The sequence below is a fragment of the Pleurodeles waltl genome, unplaced genomic scaffold, assembly GCF_031143425.1.
Source record: "Pleurodeles waltl isolate 20211129_DDA unplaced genomic scaffold, aPleWal1.hap1.20221129 scaffold_162, whole genome shotgun sequence".
In the NCBI taxonomy this organism is placed as follows: Eukaryota; Metazoa; Chordata; class Amphibia; order Caudata; family Salamandridae; genus Pleurodeles; species Pleurodeles waltl.
Window position 1 is genome coordinate 426,891 of NW_027149868.1, and position 21,335 is coordinate 448,225.

Here is a 21,335-nt window from a genome sequence, read left to right on the forward strand (position 1 = left end):
AAAGCCAGAGTATTCAAGGCAACTGGTTCAGGATACATCAAAGAAGGATATGGTTGAGTGCCGCTTCCACATCTTGTGAGATGACTTAAGGTACCCCTGCTCTTTTTTGCAGGACACACAGCTATGTTACATTAGCATGTAAAGCGTTGAGATCTAGATGCATCTACGGCTAGGGGCGGCATGTTAATTCTGGGTTTTAGTCCATTTCATTCTCAGTTATGTGGGGGAAAAAAGGGCACGATCTTTCTTAGAGAGGTGAATGGTATGCCCTGATTTCTTTTGCATGGCTAAATGTATGGGGTGTGGGTTTAATCACTGGGAAAGAGCAGTCTTCTGACCATTATAACTGCAGACGATTTTAATCCAGCGAGGCAACCGTACTGTATTGATATTCCAACATGAGAACAGCATTTTTGCTACCTTCCCTCTTCATGGTGTGTAGACGCATTTGTTAGCGGTTTCGAGCAGCCTTCTTAGCGCAGTAGGCAGCGCGTCAGTCTCATAATCTGAAGGTCCTGAGTTCGATCCTCAGAGAGGGCATTGCAGTGTTTCTTTTGTCAAGAGAAACATCTCAGATTTTCTCCAAATCTGTAAACTATTACTCCACATCACATCTTGCTCAGTTTTAAGGAGTTGGTGTCTTTGTAGATTCCCTCTTTCATTTCCATGGCCACTCTCATTGTAGGTGAGTTTTAGCTGGGTCGGCTGCCGAAACATCTACCTTGGTACAATGAAACTGGAAGTCTTCCAAGTGCCTTCATATATTTAGTCAAGGCTTTGGAATGAATTCTGATCTGCAGGTCCTTGTTTACTTCTCTTCCAACATCCCTCAGAAATGACTATGTGGTCAATTTCATTGGAAAGCAGAAGAAGTCTACCCTTCTGTCCTAGCATTTATTTGGAGCTAGGGAAATGTTTCTCAATCAGAGGGGCACATAATGTTTTAACAAGAGAGAAAGCAGCTATGGAAAACAAAAAAGGGGAAACTCCTCCGAGCCGGATTTGAACCAGCGACCTAAGGATTTCTGTTTCTCCACTACAGTCCTCCGCTCTCCCAACTGAGCTATCGGAGGATTGGGCAGTACAGCTTTCCATGCTGCATTCATCTTTCTTTCAATAATGGTTGCGGCGGGAGTGGGGTGGGAGTACTGCAGTCTAATCTTGAAAATCATGAATATGACCTGCAGCTTGCTCTACAAATTGCCACTTCCTAGAGTGCATTCTCAGCTACATCTTATCACCATAAAGGGGGACTGCTTACCTACCTGAATGTGCTGTGCTGGCGTGAAGGAAAGCAGGGGACCTAGAATTAGACATCCTACAGAAAGGAGTTTTCCTGAATGGGCATGGGGCCGAGGAATCCACAGCCCTTTGGAAGCATTTCTGGCAAAAGGATGACAGCATGGGAACATGAAGGAAAGGACAGAAAGTTAGGAGAGTCATTACTCCGTACGGAGCATGAAGAACATGCATTTTTAATGCTTGTGTGAAAGGAACTGGAAAAGCAAAACCAGTAGATTAATGGACCATTCAGAAGTGATTAGGATGAAGAAAACATTCTGTTTTTCTTAAACCTTCTGGTAAGAGTCTCTGGTTTAGAGGAAGAATTCAAATAAATGACCAAGACAGCTGTGCCCGTTTTCTATACTAAGAATGCCAAGATAAATCTCCACTTTGGTTTCTTATGGAAGCAAGATTATTTTTTTCTATAAACACGGGAAATGAGATAGCCCCATTTCAAAAGGTTTTGCAAGGCGAAGAAAGTGGGGTTCTGGCACCAGCTGCATGACATCTCACTTCGTTAGTCATGATGCCAGCCTAGCTATCTGTCAAAAGGCAAGATTAGCATGGCGAAAAGCTGGAGATGCCGGGGATTGAACCCGGGGCCTCATACATGCTAAGCATGCGCTCTACCACTGAGCTACATCCCCACATCCTGTAGAGGGTGGTCTTGCTCCACACATGGAAAGCTGGAATTCTATTGAACGTACATTCACCACATATGACACTGGAATGGGAAGCGTCAGGTGTGGAATTCCACATGACTTACAGCTGGATTTTCTAGCACCGTTTTTTATGGAATAAGGTTGACTCTAGAATGAATAATTCCCCACACACAACAGCTAGATGCAATCGAAAAAAGCCAGAGTATTCAAGGCAACTGGTTCAGGATACATCAAAGAAGGATATGGTTGAGTGCCGCTTCCACATCTTGTGAGATGACTTAAGGTACCCCTGCTCTTTTTTGCAGGACACACAGCTATGTTACATTAGCATGTAAAGCGTTGAGATCTAGATGCATCTACGGCTAGGGGCGGCATGTTAATTCTGGGTTTTAGTCCATTTCATTCTCAGTTATGTGGGGGAAAAAATGGCACGATCTTTCTTAGAGAGGTGAATGGTATGCCCTGATTTCTTTTGCATGGCTAAATGTATGGGGTGTGGGTTTAATCACTGGGAAAGAGCAGTCTTCTGACCATTATAACTGCAGACGATTTTAATCCAGCGAGGCAACCGTACTGTATTGATATTCCAACATGAGAACAGCATTTTTGCTACCTTCCCTCTTCATGGTGTGTAGACGCATTTGTTAGCGGTTTCGAGCAGCCTTCTTAGCGCAGTAGGCAGCGCGTCAGTCTCATAATCTGAAGGTCCTGAGTTCGATCCTCAGAGAGGGCATTGCAGTGTTTCTTTTGTCAAGAGAAACATCTCAGATTTTCTCCAAATCTGTAAACTATTACTCCACATCGCATCTTGCTCAGTTTTAAGGAGTTGGTGTCTTTGTAGATTCCCTCTTTCATTTCCATGGCCACTCTCATTGTAGGTGAGTTTTAGCTGGGTCGGCTGCCGAAACATCTACCTTGGTACAATGAAACTGGAAGTCTTCCAAGTGCCTTCATATATTTAGTCAAGGCTTTGGAATGAATTCTGATCTGCAGGTCCTTGTTTACTTCTCTTCCAACATCCCTCAGAAATGACTATGTGGTCAATTTCATTGGAAAGCAGAAGAAGTCTACCCTTCTGTCCTAGCATTTATTTGGAGCTAGGGAAATGTTTCTCAATCAGAGGGGCACATAATGTTTTAACAAGAGAGAAAGCAGCTATGGAAAACAAAAAAGGGGAAACTCCTCCGAGCCGGATTTGAACCAGCGACCTAAGGATTTCTGTTTCTCCACTACAGTCCTCCGCTCTCCCAACTGAGCTATCGGAGGATTGGGCAGTACAGCTTTCCATGCTGCATTCATCTTTCTTTCAATAATGGTTGCGGCGGGAGTGGGGTGGGAGTACTGCAGTCTAATCTTGAAAATCATGAATATGACCTGCAGCTTGCTCTACAAATTGCCACTTCCTAGAGTGCATTCTCAGCTACATCTTATCACCATAAAGGGGGACTGCTTACCTACCTGAATGTGCTGTGCTGGCGTGAAGGAAAGCAGGGGACCTAGAATTAGACATCCTACAGAAAGGAGTTTTCCTGAATGGGCATGGGGCCGAGGAATCCACAGCCCTTTGGAAGCATTTCTGGCAAAAGGATGACAGCATGGGAACATGAAGGAAAGGACAGAAAGTTAGGAGAGTCATTACTCCGTACGGAGCATGAAGAACATGCATTTTTAATGCTTGTGTGAAAGGAACTGGAAAAGCAAAACCAGTAGATTAATGGACCATTCAGAAGTGATTAGGATGAAGAAAACATTCTGTTTTTCTTAAACCTTCTGGTAAGAGTCTCTGGTTTAGAGGAAGAATTCAAATAAATGACCAAGACAGCTGTGCCCGTTTTCTATACTAAGAATGCCAAGATAAATCTCCACTTTGGTTTCTTATGGAAGCAAGATTATTTTTTTCTATAAACACGGGAAATGAGATAGCCCCATTTCAAAAGGTTTTGCAAGGCGAAGAAAGTGGGGTTCTGGCACCAGCTGCATGACATCTCACTTCGTTAGTCATGATGCCAGCCTAGCTATCTGTCAAAAGGCAAGATTAGCATGGCGAAAAGCTGGAGATGCCGGGGATTGAACCCGGGGCCTCATACATGCTAAGCATGCGCTCTACCACTGAGCTACATCCCCACATCCTGTAGAGGGTGGTCTTGCTCCACACATGGAAAGCTGGAATTCTATTGAACGTACATTCACCACATATGACACTGGAATGGGAAGCGTCAGGTGTGGAATTCCACATGACTTACAGCTGGATTTTCTAGCACCGTTTTTTATGGAATAAGGTTGACTCTAGAATGAATAATTCCCCACACACAACAGCTAGATGCAATCGAAAAAAGCCAGAGTATTCAAGGCAACTGGTTCAGGATACATCAAAGAAGGATATGGTTGAGTGCCGCTTCCACATCTTGTGAGATGACTTAAGGTACCCCTGCTCTTTTTTGCAGGACACACAGCTATGTTACATTAGCATGTAAAGCGTTGAGATCTAGATGCATCTACGGCTAGGGGCGGCATGTTAATTCTGGGTTTTAGTCCATTTCATTCTCAGTTATGTGGGGGAAAAAATGGCACGATCTTTCTTAGAGAGGTGAATGGTATGCCCTGATTTCTTTTGCATGGCTAAATGTATGGGGTGTGGGTTTAATCACTGGGAAAGAGCAGTCTTCTGACCATTATAACTGCAGACGATTTTAATCCAGCGAGGCAACCGTACTGTATTGATATTCCAACATGAGAACAGCATTTTTGCTACCTTCCCTCTTCATGGTGTGTAGACGCATTTGTTAGCGGTTTCGAGCAGCCTTCTTAGCGCAGTAGGCAGCGCGTCAGTCTCATAATCTGAAGGTCCTGAGTTCGATCCTCAGAGAGGGCATTGCAGTGTTTCTTTTGTCAAGAGAAACATCTCAGATTTTCTCCAAATCTGTAAACTATTACTCCACATCACATCTTGCTCAGTTTTAAGGAGTTGGTGTCTTTGTAGATTCCCTCTTTCATTTCCATGGCCACTCTCATTGTAGGTGAGTTTTAGCTGGGTCGGCTGCCGAAACATCTACCTTGGTACAATGAAACTGGAAGTCTTCCAAGTGCCTTCATATATTTAGTCAAGGCTTTGGAATGAATTCTGATCTGCAGGTCCTTGTTTACTTCTCTTCCAACATCCCTCAGAAATGACTATGTGGTCAATTTCATTGGAAAGCAGAAGAAGTCTACCCTTCTGTCCTAGCATTTATTTGGAGCTAGGGAAATGTTTCTCAATCAGAGGGGCACATAATGTTTTAACAAGAGAGAAAGCAGCTATGGAAAACAAAAAAGGGGAAACTCCTCCGAGCCGGATTTGAACCAGCGACCTAAGGATTTCTGTTTCTCCACTACAGTCCTCCGCTCTCCCAACTGAGCTATCGGAGGATTGGGCAGTACAGCTTTCCATGCTGCATTCATCTTTCTTTCAATAATGGTTGCGGCGGGAGTGGGGTGGGAGTACTGCAGTCTAATCTTGAAAATCATGAATATGACCTGCAGCTTGCTCTACAAATTGCCACTTCCTAGAGTGCATTCTCAGCTACATCTTATCACCATAAAGGGGGACTGCTTACCTACCTGAATGTGCTGTGCTGGCGTGAAGGAAAGCAGGGGACCTAGAATTAGACATCCTACAGAAAGGAGTTTTCCTGAAAGGGCATGGGGCCGAGGAATCCACAGCCCTTTGGAAGCATTTCTGGCAAAAGGATGACAGCATGGGAACATGAAGGAAAGGACAGAAAGTTAGGAGAGTCATTACTCCGTACGGAGCATGAAGAACATGCATTTTTAATGCTTCTGTGAAAGGAACTGGAAAAGCAAAACCAGTAGATTAATGGACCATTCAGAAGTGATTAGGATGAAGAAAACATTCTGTTTTTCTTAAACCTTCTGGTAAGAGTCTCTGGTTTAGAGGAAGAATTCAAATAAATGACCAAGACAGCTGTGCCCGTTTTCTATACTAAGAATGCCAAGATAAATCTCCACTTTGGTTTCTTATGGAAGCAAGATTATTTTTTTCTATAAACACGGGAAATGAGATAGCCCCATTTCAAAAGGTTTTGCAAGGCGAAGAAAGTGGGGTTCTGGCACCAGCTGCATGACATCTCACTTCGTTAGTCATGATGCCAGCCTAGCTATCTGTCAAAAGGCAAGATTAGCATGGCGAAAAGCTGGAGATGCCGGGGATTGAACCCGGGGCCTCATACATGCTAAGCATGCGCTCTACCACTGAGCTACATCCCCACATCCTGTAGAGGGTGGTCTTGCTCCACACATGGAAAGCTGGAATTCTATTGAACGTACATTCACCACATATGACACTGGAATGGGAAGCGTCAGGTGTGGAATTCCACATGACTTACAGCTGGATTTTCTAGCACCGTTTTTTATGGAATAAGGTTGACTCTAGAATGAATAATTCCCCACACACAACAGCTAGATGCAATCGAAAAAAGCCAGAGTATTCAAGGCAACTGGTTCAGGATACATCAAAGAAGGATATGGTTGAGTGCCGCTTCCACATCTTGTGAGATGACTTAAGGTACCCCTGCTCTTTTTTGCAGGACACACAGCTATGTTACATTAGCATGTAAAGCGTTGAGATCTAGATGCATCTACGGCTAGGGGCGGCATGTTAATTCTGGGTTTTAGTCCATTTCATTCTCAGTTATGTGGGGGAAAAAATGGCACGATCTTTCTTAGAGAGGTGAATGGTATGCCCTGATTTCTTTTGCATGGCTAAATGTATGGGGTGTGGGTTTAATCACTGGGAAAGAGCAGTCTTCTGACCATTATAACTGCAGACGATTTTAATCCAGCGAGGCAACCGTACTGTATTGATATTCCAACATGAGAACAGCATTTTTGCTACCTTCCCTCTTCATGGTGTGTAGACGCATTTGTTAGCGGTTTCGAGCAGCCTTCTTAGCGCAGTAGGCAGCGCGTCAGTCTCATAATCTGAAGGTCCTGAGTTCGATCCTCAGAGAGGGCATTGCAGTGTTTCTTTTGTCAAGAGAAACATCTCAGATTTTCTCCAAATCTGTAAACTATTACTCCACATCGCATCTTGCTCAGTTTTAAGGAGTTGGTGTCTTTGTAGATTCCCTCTTTCATTTCCATGGCCACTCTCATTGTAGGTGAGTTTTAGCTGGGTCGGCTGCCGAAACATCTACCTTGGTACAATGAAACTGGAAGTCTTCCAAGTGCCTTCATATATTTAGTCAAGGCTTTGGAATGAATTCTGATCTGCAGGTCCTTGTTTACTTCTCTTCCAACATCCCTCAGAAATGACTATGTGGTCAATTTCATTGGAAAGCAGAAGAAGTCTACCCTTCTGTCCTAGCATTTATTTGGAGCTAGGGAAATGTTTCTCAATCAGAGGGGCACATAATGTTTTAACAAGAGAGAAAGCAGCTATGGAAAACAAAAAAGGGGAAACTCCTCCGAGCCGGATTTGAACCAGCGACCTAAGGATTTCTGTTTCTCCACTACAGTCCTCCGCTCTCCCAACTGAGCTATCGGAGGATTGGGCAGTACAGCTTTCCATGCTGCATTCATCTTTCTTTCAATAATGGTTGCGGCGGGAGTGGGGTGGGAGTACTGCAGTCTAATCTTGAAAATCATGAATATGACCTGCAGCTTGCTCTACAAATTGCCACTTCCTAGAGTGCATTCTCAGCTACATCTTATCACCATAAAGGGGGACTGCTTACCTACCTGAATGTGCTGTGCTGGCGTGAAGGAAAGCAGGGGACCTAGAATTAGACATCCTACAGAAAGGAGTTTTCCTGAAAGGGCATGGGGCCGAGGAATCCACAGCCCTTTGGAAGCATTTCTGGCAAAAGGATGACAGCATGGGAACATGAAGGAAAGGACAGAAAGTTAGGAGAGTCATTACTCCGTACGGAGCATGAAGAACATGCATTTTTAATGCTTCTGTGAAAGGAACTGGAAAAGCAAAACCAGTAGATTAATGGACCATTCAGAAGTGATTAGGATGAAGAAAACATTCTGTTTTTCTTAAACCTTCTGGTAAGAGTCTCTGGTTTAGAGGAAGAATTCAAATAAATGACCAAGACAGCTGTGCCCGTTTTCTATACTAAGAATGCCAAGATAAATCTCCACTTTGGTTTCTTATGGAAGCAAGATTATTTTTTTCTATAAACACGGGAAATGAGATAGCCCCATTTCAAAAGGTTTTGCAAGGCGAAGAAAGTGGGGTTCTGGCACCAGCTGCATGACATCTCACTTCGTTAGTCATGATGCCAGCATAGCTATCTGTCAAACGGCAAGATTAGCATGGCGAAAAGCTGGAGATGCCGGGGATTGAACCCGGGGCCTCATACATGCTAAGCATGCGCTCTACCACTGAGCTACATCCCCACATCCTGTAGAGGGTGGTCTTGCTCCACACATGGAAAGCTGGAATTCTATTGAACGTACATTCACCACATATGACACTGGAATGGGAAGCGTCAGGTGTGGAATTCCACATGACTTACAGCTGGATTTTCTAGCACCGTTTTTTATGGAATAAGGTTGACTCTAGAATGAATAATTCCCCACACACAACAGCTAGATGCAATCGAAAAAAGCCAGAGTATTCAAGGCAACTGGTTCAGGATACATCAAAGAAGGATATGGTTGAGTGCCGCTTCCACATCTTGTGAGATGACTTAAGGTACCCCTGCTCTTTTTTGCAGGACACACAGCTATGTTACATTAGCATGTAAAGCGTTGAGATCTAGATGCATCTACGGCTAGGGGCGGCATGTTAATTCTGGGTTTTAGTCCATTTCATTCTCAGTTATGTGGGGGAAAAAATGGCACGATCTTTCTTAGAGAGGTGAATGGTATGCCCTGATTTCTTTTGCATGGCTAAATGTATGGGGTGTGGGTTTAATCACTGGGAAAGAGCAGTCTTCTGACCATTATAACTGCAGACGATTTTAATCCAGCGAGGCAACCGTACTGTATTGATATTCCAACATGAGAACAGCATTTTTGCTACCTTCCCTCTTCATGGTGTGTAGACGCATTTGTTAGCGGTTTCGAGCAGCCTTCTTAGCGCAGTAGGCAGCGCGTCAGTCTCATAATCTGAAGGTCCTGAGTTCGATCCTCAGAGAGGGCATTGCAGTGTTTCTTTTGTCAAGAGAAACATCTCAGATTTTCTCCAAATCTGTAAACTATTACTCCACATCGCATCTTGCTCAGTTTTAAGGAGTTGGTGTCTTTGTAGATTCCCTCTTTCATTTCCATGGCCACTCCCATTGTAGGTGAGTTTTAGCTGGGTCGGCTGCCGAAACATCTACCTTGGTACAATGAAACTGGAAGTCTTCCAAGTGCCTTCATATATTTAGTCAAGGCTTTGGAATGAATTCTGATCTGCAGGTCCTTGTTTACTTCTCTTCCAACATCCCTCAGAAATGACTATGTGGTCAATTTCATTGGAAAGCAGAAGAAGTCTACCCTTCTGTCCTAGCATTTATTTGGAGCTAGGGAAATGTTTCTCAATCAGAGGGGCACATAATGTTTTAACAAGAGAGAAAGCAGCTATGGAAAACAAAAAAGGGGAAACTCCTCCGAGCCGGATTTGAACCAGCGACCTAAGGATTTCTGTTTCTCCACTACAGTCCTCCGCTCTCCCAACTGAGCTATCGGAGGATTGGGCAGTACAGCTTTCCATGCTGCATTCATCTTTCTTTCAATAATGGTTGCGGCGGGAGTGGGGTGGGAGTACTGCAGTCTAATCTTGAAAATCATGAATATGACCTGCAGCTTGCTCTACAAATTGCCACTTCCTAGAGTGCATTCTCAGCTACATCTTATCACCATAAAGGGGGACTGCTTACCTACCTGAATGTGCTGTGCTGGCGTGAAGGAAAGCAGGAGACCTAGAATTAGACATCCTACAGAAAGGAGTTTTCCTGAATGGGCATGGGGCCGAGGAATCCACAGCCCTTTGGAAGCATTTCTGGCAAAAGGATGACAGCATGGGAACATGAAGGAAAGGACAGAAAGTTAGGAGAGTCATTACTCCGTACGGAGCATGAAGAACATGCATTTTTAATGCTTCTGTGAAAGGAACTGGAAAAGCAAAACCAGTAGATTAATGGACCATTCAGAAGTGATTAGGATGAAGAAAACATTCTGTTTTTCTTAAACCTTCTGGTAAGAGTCTCTGGTTTAGAGGAAGAATTCAAATAAATGACCCAAGACAGCTGTGCCCGTTTTCTATACTAAGAATGCCAAGATAAATCTCCACTTTGGTTTCTTATGGAAGCAAGATTATTTTTTTCTATAAACACGGGAAATGAGATAGCCCCATTTCAAAAGGTTTTGCAAGGCGAAGAAAGTGGGGTTCTGGCACCAGCTGCATGACATCTCACTTCGTTAGTCATGATGCCAGCATAGCTATCTGTCAAACGGCAAGATTAGCATGGCGAAAAGCTGGAGATGCCGGGGATTGAACCCGGGGCCTCATACATGCTAAGCATGCGCTCTACCACTGAGCTACATCCCCACATCCTGTAGAGGGTGGTCTTGCTCCACACATGGAAAGCTGGAATTCTATTGAACGTACATTCACCACATATGACACTGGAATGGGAAGCGTCAGGTGTGGAATTCCACATGACTTACAGCTGGATTTTCTAGCACCGTTTTTTATGGAATAAGGTTGACTCTAGAATGAATAATTCCCCACACACAACAGCTAGATGCAATCGAAAAAAGCCAGAGTATTCAAGGCAACTGGTTCAGGATACATCAAAGAAGGATATGGTTGAGTGCCGCTTCCACATCTTGTGAGATGACTTAAGGTACCCCTGCTCTTTTTTGCAGGACACACAGCTATGTTACATTAGCATGTAAAGCGTTGAGATCTAGATGCATCTACGGCTAGGGGCGGCATGTTAATTCTGGGTTTTAGTCCATTTCATTCTCAGTTATGTGGGGGAAAAAATGGCACGATCTTTCTTAGAGAGGTGAATGGTATGCCCTGATTTCTTTTGCATGGCTAAATGTATGGGGTGTGGGTTTAATCACTGGGAAAGAGCAGTCTTCTGACCATTATAACTGCAGACGATTTTAATCCAGCGAGGCAACCGTACTGTATTGATATTCCAACATGAGAACAGCATTTTTGCTACCTTCCCTCTTCATGGTGTGTAGACGCATTTGTTAGCGGTTTCGAGCAGCCTTCTTAGCGCAGTAGGCAGCGCGTCAGTCTCATAATCTGAAGGTCCTGAGTTCGATCCTCAGAGAGGGCATTGCAGTGTTTCTTTTGTCAAGAGAAACATCTCAGATTTTCTCCAAATCTGTAAACTATTACTCCACATCACATCTTGCTCAGTTTTAAGGAGTTGGTGTCTTTGTAGATTCCCTCTTTCATTTCCATGGCCACTCTCATTGTAGGTGAGTTTTAGCTGGGTCGGCTGCCGAAACATCTACCTTGGTACAATGAAACTGGAAGTCTTCCAAGTGCCTTCATATATTTAGTCAAGGCTTTGGAATGAATTCTGATCTGCAGGTCCTTGTTTACTTCTCTTCCAACATCCCTCAGAAATGACTATGTGGTCAATTTCATTGGAAAGCAGAAGAAGTCTACCCTTCTGTCCTAGCATTTATTTGGAGCTAGGGAAATGTTTCTCAATCAGAGGGGCACATAATGTTTTAACAAGAGAGAAAGCAGCTATGGAAAACAAAAAAGGGGAAACTCCTCCGAGCCGGATTTGAACCAGCGACCTAAGGATTTCTGTTTCTCCACTACAGTCCTCCGCTCTCCCAACTGAGCTATCGGAGGATTGGGCAGTACAGCTTTCCATGCTGCATTCATCTTTCTTTCAATAATGGTTGCGGCGGGAGTGGGGTGGGAGTACTGCAGTCTAATCTTGAAAATCATGAATATGACCTGCAGCTTGCTCTACAAATTGCCACTTCCTAGAGTGCATTCTCAGCTACATCTTATCACCATAAAGGGGGACTGCTTACCTACCTGAATGTGCTGTGCTGGCGTGAAGGAAAGCAGGGGACCTAGAATTAGACATCCTACAGAAAGGAGTTTTCCTGAATGGGCATGGGGCCGAGGAATCCACAGCCCTTTGGAAGCATTTCTGGCAAAAGGATGACAGCATGGGAACATGAAGGAAAGGACAGAAAGTTAGGAGAGTCATTACTCCGTACGGAGCATGAAGAACATGCATTTTTAATGCTTCTGTGAAAGGAACTGGAAAAGCAAAACCAGTAGATTAATGGACCATTCAGAAGTGATTAGGATGAAGAAAACATTCTGTTTTTCTTAAACCTTCTGGTAAGAGTCTCTGGTTTAGAGGAAGAATTCAAATAAATGACCAAGACAGCTGTGCCCGTTTTCTATACTAAGAATGCCAAGATAAATCTCCACTTTGGTTTCTTATGGAAGCAAGATTATTTTTTTCTATAAACACGGGAAATGAGATAGCCCCATTTCAAAAGGTTTTGCAAGGCGAAGAAAGTGGGGTTCTGGCACCAGCTGCATGACATCTCACTTCGTTAGTCATGATGCCAGCCTAGCTATCTGTCAAAAGGCAAGATTAGCATGGCGAAAAGCTGGAGATGCCGGGGATTGAACCCGGGGCCTCATACATGCTAAGCATGCGCTCTACCACTGAGCTACATCCCCACATCCTGTAGAGGGTGGTCTTGCTCCACACATGGAAAGCTGGAATTCTATTGAACGTACATTCACCACATATGACACTGGAATGGGAAGCGTCAGGTGTGGAATTCCACATGACTTACAGCTGGATTTTCTAGCACCGTTTTTTATGGAATAAGGTTGACTCTAGAATGAATAATTCCCCACACACAACAGCTAGATGCAATCGAAAAAAGCCAGAGTATTCAAGGCAACTGGTTCAGGATACATCAAAGAAGGATATGGTTGAGTGCCGCTTCCACATCTTGTGAGATGACTTAAGGTACCCCTGCTCTTTTTTGCAGGACACACAGCTATGTTACATTAGCATGTAAAGCGTTGAGATCTAGATGCATCTACGGCTAGGGGCGGCATGTTAATTCTGGGTTTTAGTCCATTTCATTCTCAGTTATGTGGGGGAAAAAATGGCACGATCTTTCTTAGAGAGGTGAATGGTATGCCCTGATTTCTTTTGCATGGCTAAATGTATGGGGTGTGGGTTTAATCACTGGGAAAGAGCAGTCTTCTGACCATTATAACTGCAGACGATTTTAATCCAGCGAGGCAACCGTACTGTATTGATATTCCAACATGAGAACAGCATTTTTGCTACCTTCCCTCTTCATGGTGTGTAGACGCATTTGTTAGCGGTTTCGAGCAGCCTTCTTAGCGCAGTAGGCAGCGCGTCAGTCTCATAATCTGAAGGTCCTGAGTTCGATCCTCAGAGAGGGCATTGCAGTGTTTCTTTTGTCAAGAGAAACATCTCAGATTTTCTCCAAATCTGTAAACTATTACTCCACATCGCATCTTGCTCAGTTTTAAGGAGTTGGTGTCTTTGTAGATTCCCTCTTTCATTTCCATGGCCACTCTCATTGTAGGTGAGTTTTAGCTGGGTCGGCTGCCGAAACATCTACCTTGGTACAATGAAACTGGAAGTCTTCCAAGTGCCTTCATATATTTAGTCAAGGCTTTGGAATGAATTCTGATCTGCAGGTCCTTGTTTACTTCTCTTCCAACATCCCTCAGAAATGACTATGTGGTCAATTTCATTGGAAAGCAGAAGAAGTCTACCCTTCTGTCCTAGCATTTATTTGGAGCTAGGGAAATGTTTCTCAATCAGAGGGGCACATAATGTTTTAACAAGAGAGAAAGCAGCTATGGAAAACAAAAAAGGGGAAACTCCTCCGAGCCGGATTTGAACCAGCGACCTAAGGATTTCTGTTTCTCCACTACAGTCCTCCGCTCTCCCAACTGAGCTATCGGAGGATTGGGCAGTACAGCTTTCCATGCTGCATTCATCTTTCTTTCAATAATGGTTGCGGCGGGAGTGGGGTGGGAGTACTGCAGTCTAATCTTGAAAATCATGAATATGACCTGCAGCTTGCTCTACAAATTGCCACTTCCTAGAGTGCATTCTCAGCTACATCTTATCACCATAAAGGGGGACTGCTTACCTACCTGAATGTGCTGTGCTGGCGTGAAGGAAAGCAGGGGACCTAGAATTAGACATCCTACAGAAAGGAGTTTTCCTGAAAGGGCATGGGGCCGAGGAATCCACAGCCCTTTGGAAGCATTTCTGGCAAAAGGATGACAGCATGGGAACATGAAGGAAAGGACAGAAAGTTAGGAGAGTCATTACTCCGTACGGAGCATGAAGAACATGCATTTTTAATGCTTGTGTGAAAGGAACTGGAAAAGCAAAACCAGTAGATTAATGGACCATTCAGAAGTGATTAGGATGAAGAAAACATTCTGTTTTTCTTAAACCTTCTGGTAAGAGTCTCTGGTTTAGAGGAAGAATTCAAATAAATGACCAAGACAGCTGTGCCCGTTTTCTATACTAAGAATGCCAAGATAAATCTCCACTTTGGTTTCTTATGGAAGCAAGATTATTTTTTTCTATAAACACGGGAAATGAGATAGCCCCATTTCAAAAGGTTTTGCAAGGCGAAGAAAGTGGGGTTCTGGCACCAGCTGCATGACATCTCACTTCGTTAGTCATGATGCCAGCCTAGCTATCTGTCAAAAGGCAAGATTAGCATGGCGAAAAGCTGGAGATGCCGGGGATTGAACCCGGGGCCTCATACATGCTAAGCATGCGCTCTACCACTGAGCTACATCCCCACATCCTGTAGAGGGTGGTCTTGCTCCACACATGGAAAGCTGGAATTCTATTGAACGTACATTCACCACATATGACACTGGAATGGGAAGCGTCAGGTGTGGAATTCCACATGACTTACAGCTGGATTTTCTAGCACCGTTTTTTATGGAATAAGGTTGACTCTAGAATGAATAATTCCCCACACACAACAGCTAGATGCAATCGAAAAAAGCCAGAGTTTCAAGGCAACTGGTTCAGGATACATCAAAGAAGGATATGGTTGAGTGCCGCTTCCACATCTTGTGAGATGACTTAAGGTACCCCTGCTCTTTTTTGCAGGACACACAGCTATGTTACATTAGCATGTAAAGCGTTGAGATCTAGATGCATCTACGGCTAGGGGCGGCATGTTAATTCTGGGTTTTAGTCCATTTCATTCTCAGTTATGTGGGGGAAAAAATGGCACGATCTTTCTTAGAGAGGTGAATGGTATGCCCTGATTTCTTTTGCATGGCTAAATGTATGGGGTGTGGGTTTAATCACTGGGAAAGAGCAGTCTTCTGACCATTATAACTGCAGACGATTTTAATCCAGCGAGGCAACCGTACTGTATTGATATTCCAACATGAGAACAGCATTTTTGCTACCTTCCCTCTTCATGGTGTGTAGACGCATTTGTTAGCGGTTTCGAGCAGCCTTCTTAGCGCAGTAGGCAGCGCGTCAGTCTCATAATCTGAAGGTCCTGAGTTCGATCCTCAGAGAGGGCATTGCAGTGTTTCTTTTGTCAAGAGAAACATCTCAGATTTTCTCCAAATCTGTAAACTATTACTCCACATCACATCTTGCTCAGTTTTAAGGAGTTGGTGTCTTTGTAGATTCCCTCTTTCATTTCCATGGCCACTCTCATTGTAGGTGAGTTTTAGCTGGGTCGGCTGCCGAAACATCTACCTTGGTACAATGAAACTGGAAGTCTTCCAAGTGCCTTCATATATTTAGTCAAGGCTTTGGAATGAATTCTGATCTGCAGGTCCTTGTTTACTTCTCTTCCAACATCCCTCAGAAATGACTATGTGGTCAATTTCATTGGAAAGCAGAAGAAGTCTACCCTTCTGTCCTAGCATTTATTTGGAGCTAGGGAAATGTTTCTCAATCAGAGGGGCACATAATGTTTTAACAAGAGAGAAAGCAGCTATGGAAAACAAAAAAGGGGAAACTCCTCCGAGCCGGATTTGAACCAGCGACCTAAGGATTTCTGTTTCTCCACTACAGTCCTCCGCTCTCCCAACTGAGCTATCGGAGGATTGGGCAGTACAGCTTTCCATGCTGCATTCATCTTTCTTTCAATAATGGTTGCGGCGGGAGTGGGGTGGGAGTACTGCAGTCTAATCTTGAAAATCATGAATATGACCTGCAGCTTGCTCTACAAATTGCCACTTCCTAGAGTGCATTCTCAGCTACATCTTATCACCATAAAGGGGGACTGCTTACCTACCTGAATGTGCTGTGCTGGCGTGAAGGAAAGCAGGGGACCTAGAATTAGACATCCTACAGAAAGGAGTTTTCCTGAAAGGGCATGGGGCCGAGGAATCCACAGCCCTTTGGAAGCATTTCTGGCAAAAGGATGACAGCATGGGAACATGAAGGAAAGGACAGAAAGTTAGGAGAGTCATTACTCCGTACGGAGCATGAAGAACATGCATTTTTAATGCTTCTGTGAAAGGAACTGGAAAAGCAAAACCAGTAGATTAATGGACCATTCAGAAGTGATTAGGATGAAGAAAACATTCTGTTTTTCTTAAACCTTCTGGTAAGAGTCTCTGGTTTAGAGGAAGAATTCAAATAAATGACCAAGACAGCTGTGCCCGTTTTCTATACTAAGAATGCCAAGATAAATCTCCACTTTGGTTTCTTATGGAAGCAAGATTATTTTTTTCTATAAACACGGGAAATGAGATAGCCCCATTTCAAAAGGTTTTGCAAGGCGAAGAAAGTGGGGTTCTGGCACCAGCTGCATGACATCTCACTTCGTTAGTCATGATGCCAGCCTAGCTATCTGTCAAAAGGCAAGATTAGCATGGCGAAAAGCTGGAGATGCCGGGGATTGAACCCGGGGCCTCATACATGCTAAGCATGCGCTCTACCACTGAGCTACATCCCCACATCCTGTAGAGGGTGGTCTTGCTCCACACATGGAAAGCTGGAATTCTATTGAACGTACATTCACCACATATGACACTGGAATGGGAAGCGTCAGGTGTGGAATTCCACATGACTTACAGCTGGATTTTCTAGCACCGTTTTTTATGGAATAAGGTTGACTCTAGAATGAATAATTCCCCACACACAACAGCTAGATGCAATCGAAAAAAGCCAGAGTATTCAAGGCAACTGGTTCAGGATACATCAAAGAAGGATATGGTTGAGTGCCGCTTCCACATCTTGTGAGATGACTTAAGGTACCCCTGCTCTTTTTTGCAGGACACACAGCTATGTTACATTAGCATGTAAAGCGTTGAGATCTAGATGCATCTACGGCTAGGGGCGGCATGTTAATTCTGGGTTTTAGTCCATTTCATTCTCAGTTATGTGGGGGAAAAAATGGCACGATCTTTCTTAGAGAGGTGAATGGTATGCCCTGATTTCTTTTGCATGGCTAAATGTATGGGGTGTGGGTTTAATCACTGGGAAAGAGCAGTCTTCTGACCATTATAACTGCAGACGATTTTAATCCAGCGAGGCAACCGTACTGTATTGATATTCCAACATGAGAACAGCATTTTTGCTACCTTCCCTCTTCATGGTGTGTAGACGCATTTGTTAGCGGTTTCGAGCAGCCTTCTTAGCGCAGTAGGCAGCGCGTCAGTCTCATAATCTGAAGGTCCTGAGTTCGATCCTCAGAGAGGGCATTGCAGTGTTTCTTTTGTCAAGAGAAACATCTCAGATTTTCTCCAAATCTGTAAACTATTACTCCACATCGCATCTTGCTCAGTTTTAAGGAGTTGGTGTCTTTGTAGATTCCCTCTTTCATTTCCATGGCCACTCTCATTGTAGGTGAGTTTTAGCTGGGTCGGCTGCCGAAACATCTACCTTGGTACAATGAAACTGGAAGTCTTCCAAGTGCCTTCATATATTTAGTCAAGGCTTTGGAATGAATTCTGATCTGCAGGTCCTTGTTTACTTCTCTTCCAACATCCCTCAGAAATGACTATGTGGTCAATTTCATTGGAAAGCAGAAGAAGTCTACCCTTCTGTCCTAGCATTTATTTGGAGCTAGGGAAATGTTTCTCAATCAGAGGGGCACATAATGTTTTAACAAGAGAGAAAGCAGCTATGGAAAACAAAAAAGGGGAAACTCCTCCGAGCCGGATTTGAACCAGCGACCTAAGGATTTCTGTTTCTCCACTACAGTCCTCCGCTCTCCCAACTGAGCTATCGGAGGATTGGGCAGTACAGCTTTCCATGCTGCATTCATCTTTCTTTCAATAATGGTTGCGGCGGGAGTGGGGTGGGAGTACTGCAGTCTAATCTTGAAAATCATGAATATGACCTGCAGCTTGCTCTACAAATTGCCACTTCCTAGAGTGCATTCTCAGCTACATCTTATCACCATAAAGGGGGACTGCTTACCTACCTGAATGTGCTGTGCTGGCGTGAAGGAAAGCAGGGGACCTAGAATTAGACATCCTACAGAAAGGAGTTTTCCTGAAAGGGCATGGGGCCGAGGAATCCACAGCCCTTTGGAAGCATTTCTGGCAAAAGGATGACAGCATGGGAACATGAAGGAAAGGACAGAAAGTTAGGAGAGTCATTACTCCGTACGGAGCATGAAGAACATGCATTTTTAATGCTTCTGTGAAAGGAACTGGAAAAGCAAAACCAGTAGATTAATGGACCATTCAGAAGTGATTAGGATGAAGAAAACATTCTGTTTTTCTTAAACCTTCTGGTAAGAGTCTCTGGTTTAGAGGAAGAATTCAAATAAATGACCAAGACAGCTGTGCCCGTTTTCTATACTAAGAATGCCAAGATAAATCTCCACTTTGGTTTCTTATGGAAGCAAGATTATTTTTTTCTATAAACACGGGAAATGAGATAGCCCCATTTCAAAAGGTTTTGCAAGGCGAAGAAAGTGGGGTTCTGGCACCAGCTGCATGACATCTCACTTCGTTAGTCATGATGCCAGCCTAGCTATCTGTCAAAAGGCAAGATTAGCATGGCGAAAAGCTGGAGATGCCGGGGATTGAACCCGGGGCCTCATACATGCTAAGCATGCGCTCTACCACTGAGCTACATCCCCACATCCTGTAGAGGGTGGTCTTGCTCCACACATGGAAAGCTGGAATTCTATTGAACGTACATTCACCACATATGACACTGGAATGGGAAGCGTCAGGTGTGGAATTCCACATGACTTACAGCTGGATTTTCTAGCACCGTTTTTTATGGAATAAGGTTGACTCTAGAATGAATAATTCCCCACACACAACAGCTAGATGCAATCGAAAAAAGCCAGAGTATTCAAGGCAACTGGTTCAGGATACATCAAAGAAGGATATGGTTGAGTGCCGCTTCCACATCTTGTGAGATGACTTAAGGTACCCCTGCTCTTTTTTGCAGGACACACAGCTATGTTACATTAGCATGTAAAGCGTTGAGATCTAGATGCATCTACGGCTAGGGGCGGCATGTTAATTCTGGGTTTTAGTCCATTTCATTCTCAGTTATGTGGGGGAAAAAATGGCACGATCTTTCTTAGAGAGGTGAATGGTATGCCCTGATTTCTTTTGCATGGCTAAATGTATGGGGTGTGGGTTTAATCACTGGGAAAGAGCAGTCTTCTGACCATTATAACTGCAGACGATTTTAATCCAGCGAGGCAACCGTACTGTATTGATATTCCAACATGAGAACAGCATTTTTGCTACCTTCCCTCTTCATGGTGTGTAGACGCATTTGTTAGCGGTTTCGAGCAGCCTTCTTAGCGCAGTAGGCAGCGCGTCAGTCTCATAATCTGAAGGTCCTGAGTTCGATCCTCAGAGAGGGCATTGCAGTGTTTCTTTTGTCAAGAGAAACATCTCAGATTTTCTCCAAATCTGTAAACTATTACTCCACATCGCATCTTGCTCAGTTTTAAGGAGTTGGTGTCTTTGTAGATTCCCTCTTTCATTTCCATGGCCACTCTCATTGTAGGTGAGTTTTAGCTGGGTCGGCTGCCGAAACATCTACCTTGGTACAATGAAACTGGAAGTCTTCCAAGTGCCTTCATATATTTAGTCAAGGCTTTGGAATGAATTCTGATCTGCAGGTCCTTGTTTACTTCTCTTCCAACATCCCTCAGAAATGACTATGTGGTCAATTTCATTGGAAAGCAGAAGAAGTCTACCCTTCTGTCCTAGCATTTATTTGGAGCTAGGGAAATGTTTCTCAATCAGAGGGGCACATAATGTTTTAACAAGAGAGAAAGCAGCTATGGAAAACAAAAAAGGGGAAACTCCTCCGAGCCGGATTTGAACCAGCGACCTAAGGATTTCTGTTTCTCCACTACAGTCCTCCGCTCTCCCAACTGAGCTATCGGAGGATTGGGCAGTACAGCTTTCCATGCTGCATTCATCTTTCTTTCAATAATGGTTGCGGCGGGAGTGGGGTGGGAGTACTGCAGTCTAATCTTGAAAATCATGAATATGACCTGCAGCTTGCTCTACAAATTGCCACTTCCTAGAGTGCATTCTCAGCTACATCTTATCACCATAAAGGGGGACTGCTTACCTACCTGAATGTGCTGTGCTGGCGTGAAGGAAAGCAGGGGACCTAGAATTAGACATCCTACAGAAAGGAGTTTTCCTGAAAGGGCATGGGGCCGAGGAATCCACAGCCCTTTGGAAGCATTTCTGGCAAAAGGATGACAGCATGGGAACATGAAGGAAAGGACAGAAAGTTAGGAGAGTCATTACTCCGTACGGAGCATGAAGAACATGCATTTTTAATGCTTCTGTGAAAGGAACTGGAAAAGCAAAACCAGTAGATTAATGGACCATTCAGAAGTGATTAGGATGAAGAAAACATTCTGTTTTTCTTAAACCTTCTGGTAAGAGTCTCTGGTTTAGAGGAAGAATTCAAATAAATGACCCAAGACAGCTGTGCCCGTTTTCTATACTAAGAATGCCAAGATAAATCTCCACTTTGGTTTCTTATGGAAGCAAGATTATTTTTTTCTATAAACACGGGAAATGAGATAGCCCCATTTCAAAAGGTTTTGCAAGGCGAAGAAAGTGGGGTTCTGGCACCAGCTGCATGACATCTCACTTCGTTAGTCATGATGCCAGCATAGCTATCTGTCAAACGGCAAGATTAGCATGGCGAAAAGCTGGAGATGCCGGGGATTGAACCCGGGGCCTCATACATGCTAAGCATGCGCTCTACCACTGAGCTACATCCCCACATCCTGTAGAGGGTGGTCTTGCTCCACACATGGAAAGCTGGAATTCTATTGAACGTACATTCACCACATATGACACTGGAATGGGAAGCGTCAGGTGTGGAATTCCACATGACTTACAGCTGGATTTTCTAGCACCGTTTTTTATGGAAT

At 44.0% G+C, this 21,335-nt stretch overlaps 20 non-coding genes across 20 annotated transcripts; 10 read left to right on the forward strand and 10 right to left on the reverse strand.

Annotated features, from left to right (window-relative positions):
• The first annotated feature begins 467 nt into the window (after window positions 1-467).
• Window positions 468-540, forward strand: TRNAM-CAU (transfer RNA methionine (anticodon CAU)). Its single transcript has one exon. It is a non-coding gene; the product is annotated as a tRNA-Met (tRNA).
• Window positions 541-1,859: 1,319 nt separating this feature from the next.
• Window positions 1,860-1,931, reverse strand: TRNAA-AGC (transfer RNA alanine (anticodon AGC)). Its single transcript has one exon. It is a non-coding gene; the product is annotated as a tRNA-Ala (tRNA).
• A 675-nt stretch (window positions 1,932-2,606) lies between these two features.
• Window positions 2,607-2,679, forward strand: TRNAM-CAU (transfer RNA methionine (anticodon CAU)). The gene has a single exon. It is a non-coding gene; the product is annotated as a tRNA-Met (tRNA).
• A 1,319-nt stretch (window positions 2,680-3,998) lies between these two features.
• On the reverse strand, window positions 3,999-4,070 carry TRNAA-AGC (transfer RNA alanine (anticodon AGC)). The gene has a single exon. It is a non-coding gene; the product is annotated as a tRNA-Ala (tRNA).
• Window positions 4,071-4,745: 675 nt separating this feature from the next.
• Window positions 4,746-4,818, forward strand: TRNAM-CAU (transfer RNA methionine (anticodon CAU)). The gene has a single exon. It is a non-coding gene; the product is annotated as a tRNA-Met (tRNA).
• A 1,319-nt stretch (window positions 4,819-6,137) lies between these two features.
• On the reverse strand, window positions 6,138-6,209 carry TRNAA-AGC (transfer RNA alanine (anticodon AGC)). The gene has a single exon. It is a non-coding gene; the product is annotated as a tRNA-Ala (tRNA).
• Window positions 6,210-6,884: 675 nt separating this feature from the next.
• Window positions 6,885-6,957, forward strand: TRNAM-CAU (transfer RNA methionine (anticodon CAU)). Its single transcript has one exon. It is a non-coding gene; the product is annotated as a tRNA-Met (tRNA).
• Window positions 6,958-8,276: 1,319 nt separating this feature from the next.
• Window positions 8,277-8,348, reverse strand: TRNAA-AGC (transfer RNA alanine (anticodon AGC)). The gene has a single exon. It is a non-coding gene; the product is annotated as a tRNA-Ala (tRNA).
• A 675-nt stretch (window positions 8,349-9,023) lies between these two features.
• Window positions 9,024-9,096, forward strand: TRNAM-CAU (transfer RNA methionine (anticodon CAU)). The gene has a single exon. It is a non-coding gene; the product is annotated as a tRNA-Met (tRNA).
• Window positions 9,097-10,416: 1,320 nt separating this feature from the next.
• Window positions 10,417-10,488, reverse strand: TRNAA-AGC (transfer RNA alanine (anticodon AGC)). The gene has a single exon. It is a non-coding gene; the product is annotated as a tRNA-Ala (tRNA).
• A 675-nt stretch (window positions 10,489-11,163) lies between these two features.
• On the forward strand, window positions 11,164-11,236 carry TRNAM-CAU (transfer RNA methionine (anticodon CAU)). Its single transcript has one exon. It is a non-coding gene; the product is annotated as a tRNA-Met (tRNA).
• Window positions 11,237-12,555: 1,319 nt separating this feature from the next.
• On the reverse strand, window positions 12,556-12,627 carry TRNAA-AGC (transfer RNA alanine (anticodon AGC)). The gene has a single exon. It is a non-coding gene; the product is annotated as a tRNA-Ala (tRNA).
• A 675-nt stretch (window positions 12,628-13,302) lies between these two features.
• Window positions 13,303-13,375, forward strand: TRNAM-CAU (transfer RNA methionine (anticodon CAU)). The gene has a single exon. It is a non-coding gene; the product is annotated as a tRNA-Met (tRNA).
• A 1,319-nt stretch (window positions 13,376-14,694) lies between these two features.
• On the reverse strand, window positions 14,695-14,766 carry TRNAA-AGC (transfer RNA alanine (anticodon AGC)). The gene has a single exon. It is a non-coding gene; the product is annotated as a tRNA-Ala (tRNA).
• Window positions 14,767-15,440: 674 nt separating this feature from the next.
• TRNAM-CAU (transfer RNA methionine (anticodon CAU)) lies at window positions 15,441-15,513 on the forward strand. The gene has a single exon. It is a non-coding gene; the product is annotated as a tRNA-Met (tRNA).
• Window positions 15,514-16,832: 1,319 nt separating this feature from the next.
• Window positions 16,833-16,904, reverse strand: TRNAA-AGC (transfer RNA alanine (anticodon AGC)). The gene has a single exon. It is a non-coding gene; the product is annotated as a tRNA-Ala (tRNA).
• A 675-nt stretch (window positions 16,905-17,579) lies between these two features.
• TRNAM-CAU (transfer RNA methionine (anticodon CAU)) lies at window positions 17,580-17,652 on the forward strand. The gene has a single exon. It is a non-coding gene; the product is annotated as a tRNA-Met (tRNA).
• Window positions 17,653-18,971: 1,319 nt separating this feature from the next.
• On the reverse strand, window positions 18,972-19,043 carry TRNAA-AGC (transfer RNA alanine (anticodon AGC)). Its single transcript has one exon. It is a non-coding gene; the product is annotated as a tRNA-Ala (tRNA).
• A 675-nt stretch (window positions 19,044-19,718) lies between these two features.
• On the forward strand, window positions 19,719-19,791 carry TRNAM-CAU (transfer RNA methionine (anticodon CAU)). Its single transcript has one exon. It is a non-coding gene; the product is annotated as a tRNA-Met (tRNA).
• Window positions 19,792-21,111: 1,320 nt separating this feature from the next.
• Window positions 21,112-21,183, reverse strand: TRNAA-AGC (transfer RNA alanine (anticodon AGC)). Its single transcript has one exon. It is a non-coding gene; the product is annotated as a tRNA-Ala (tRNA).
• Window positions 21,184-21,335: the final 152 nt, after the last annotated feature.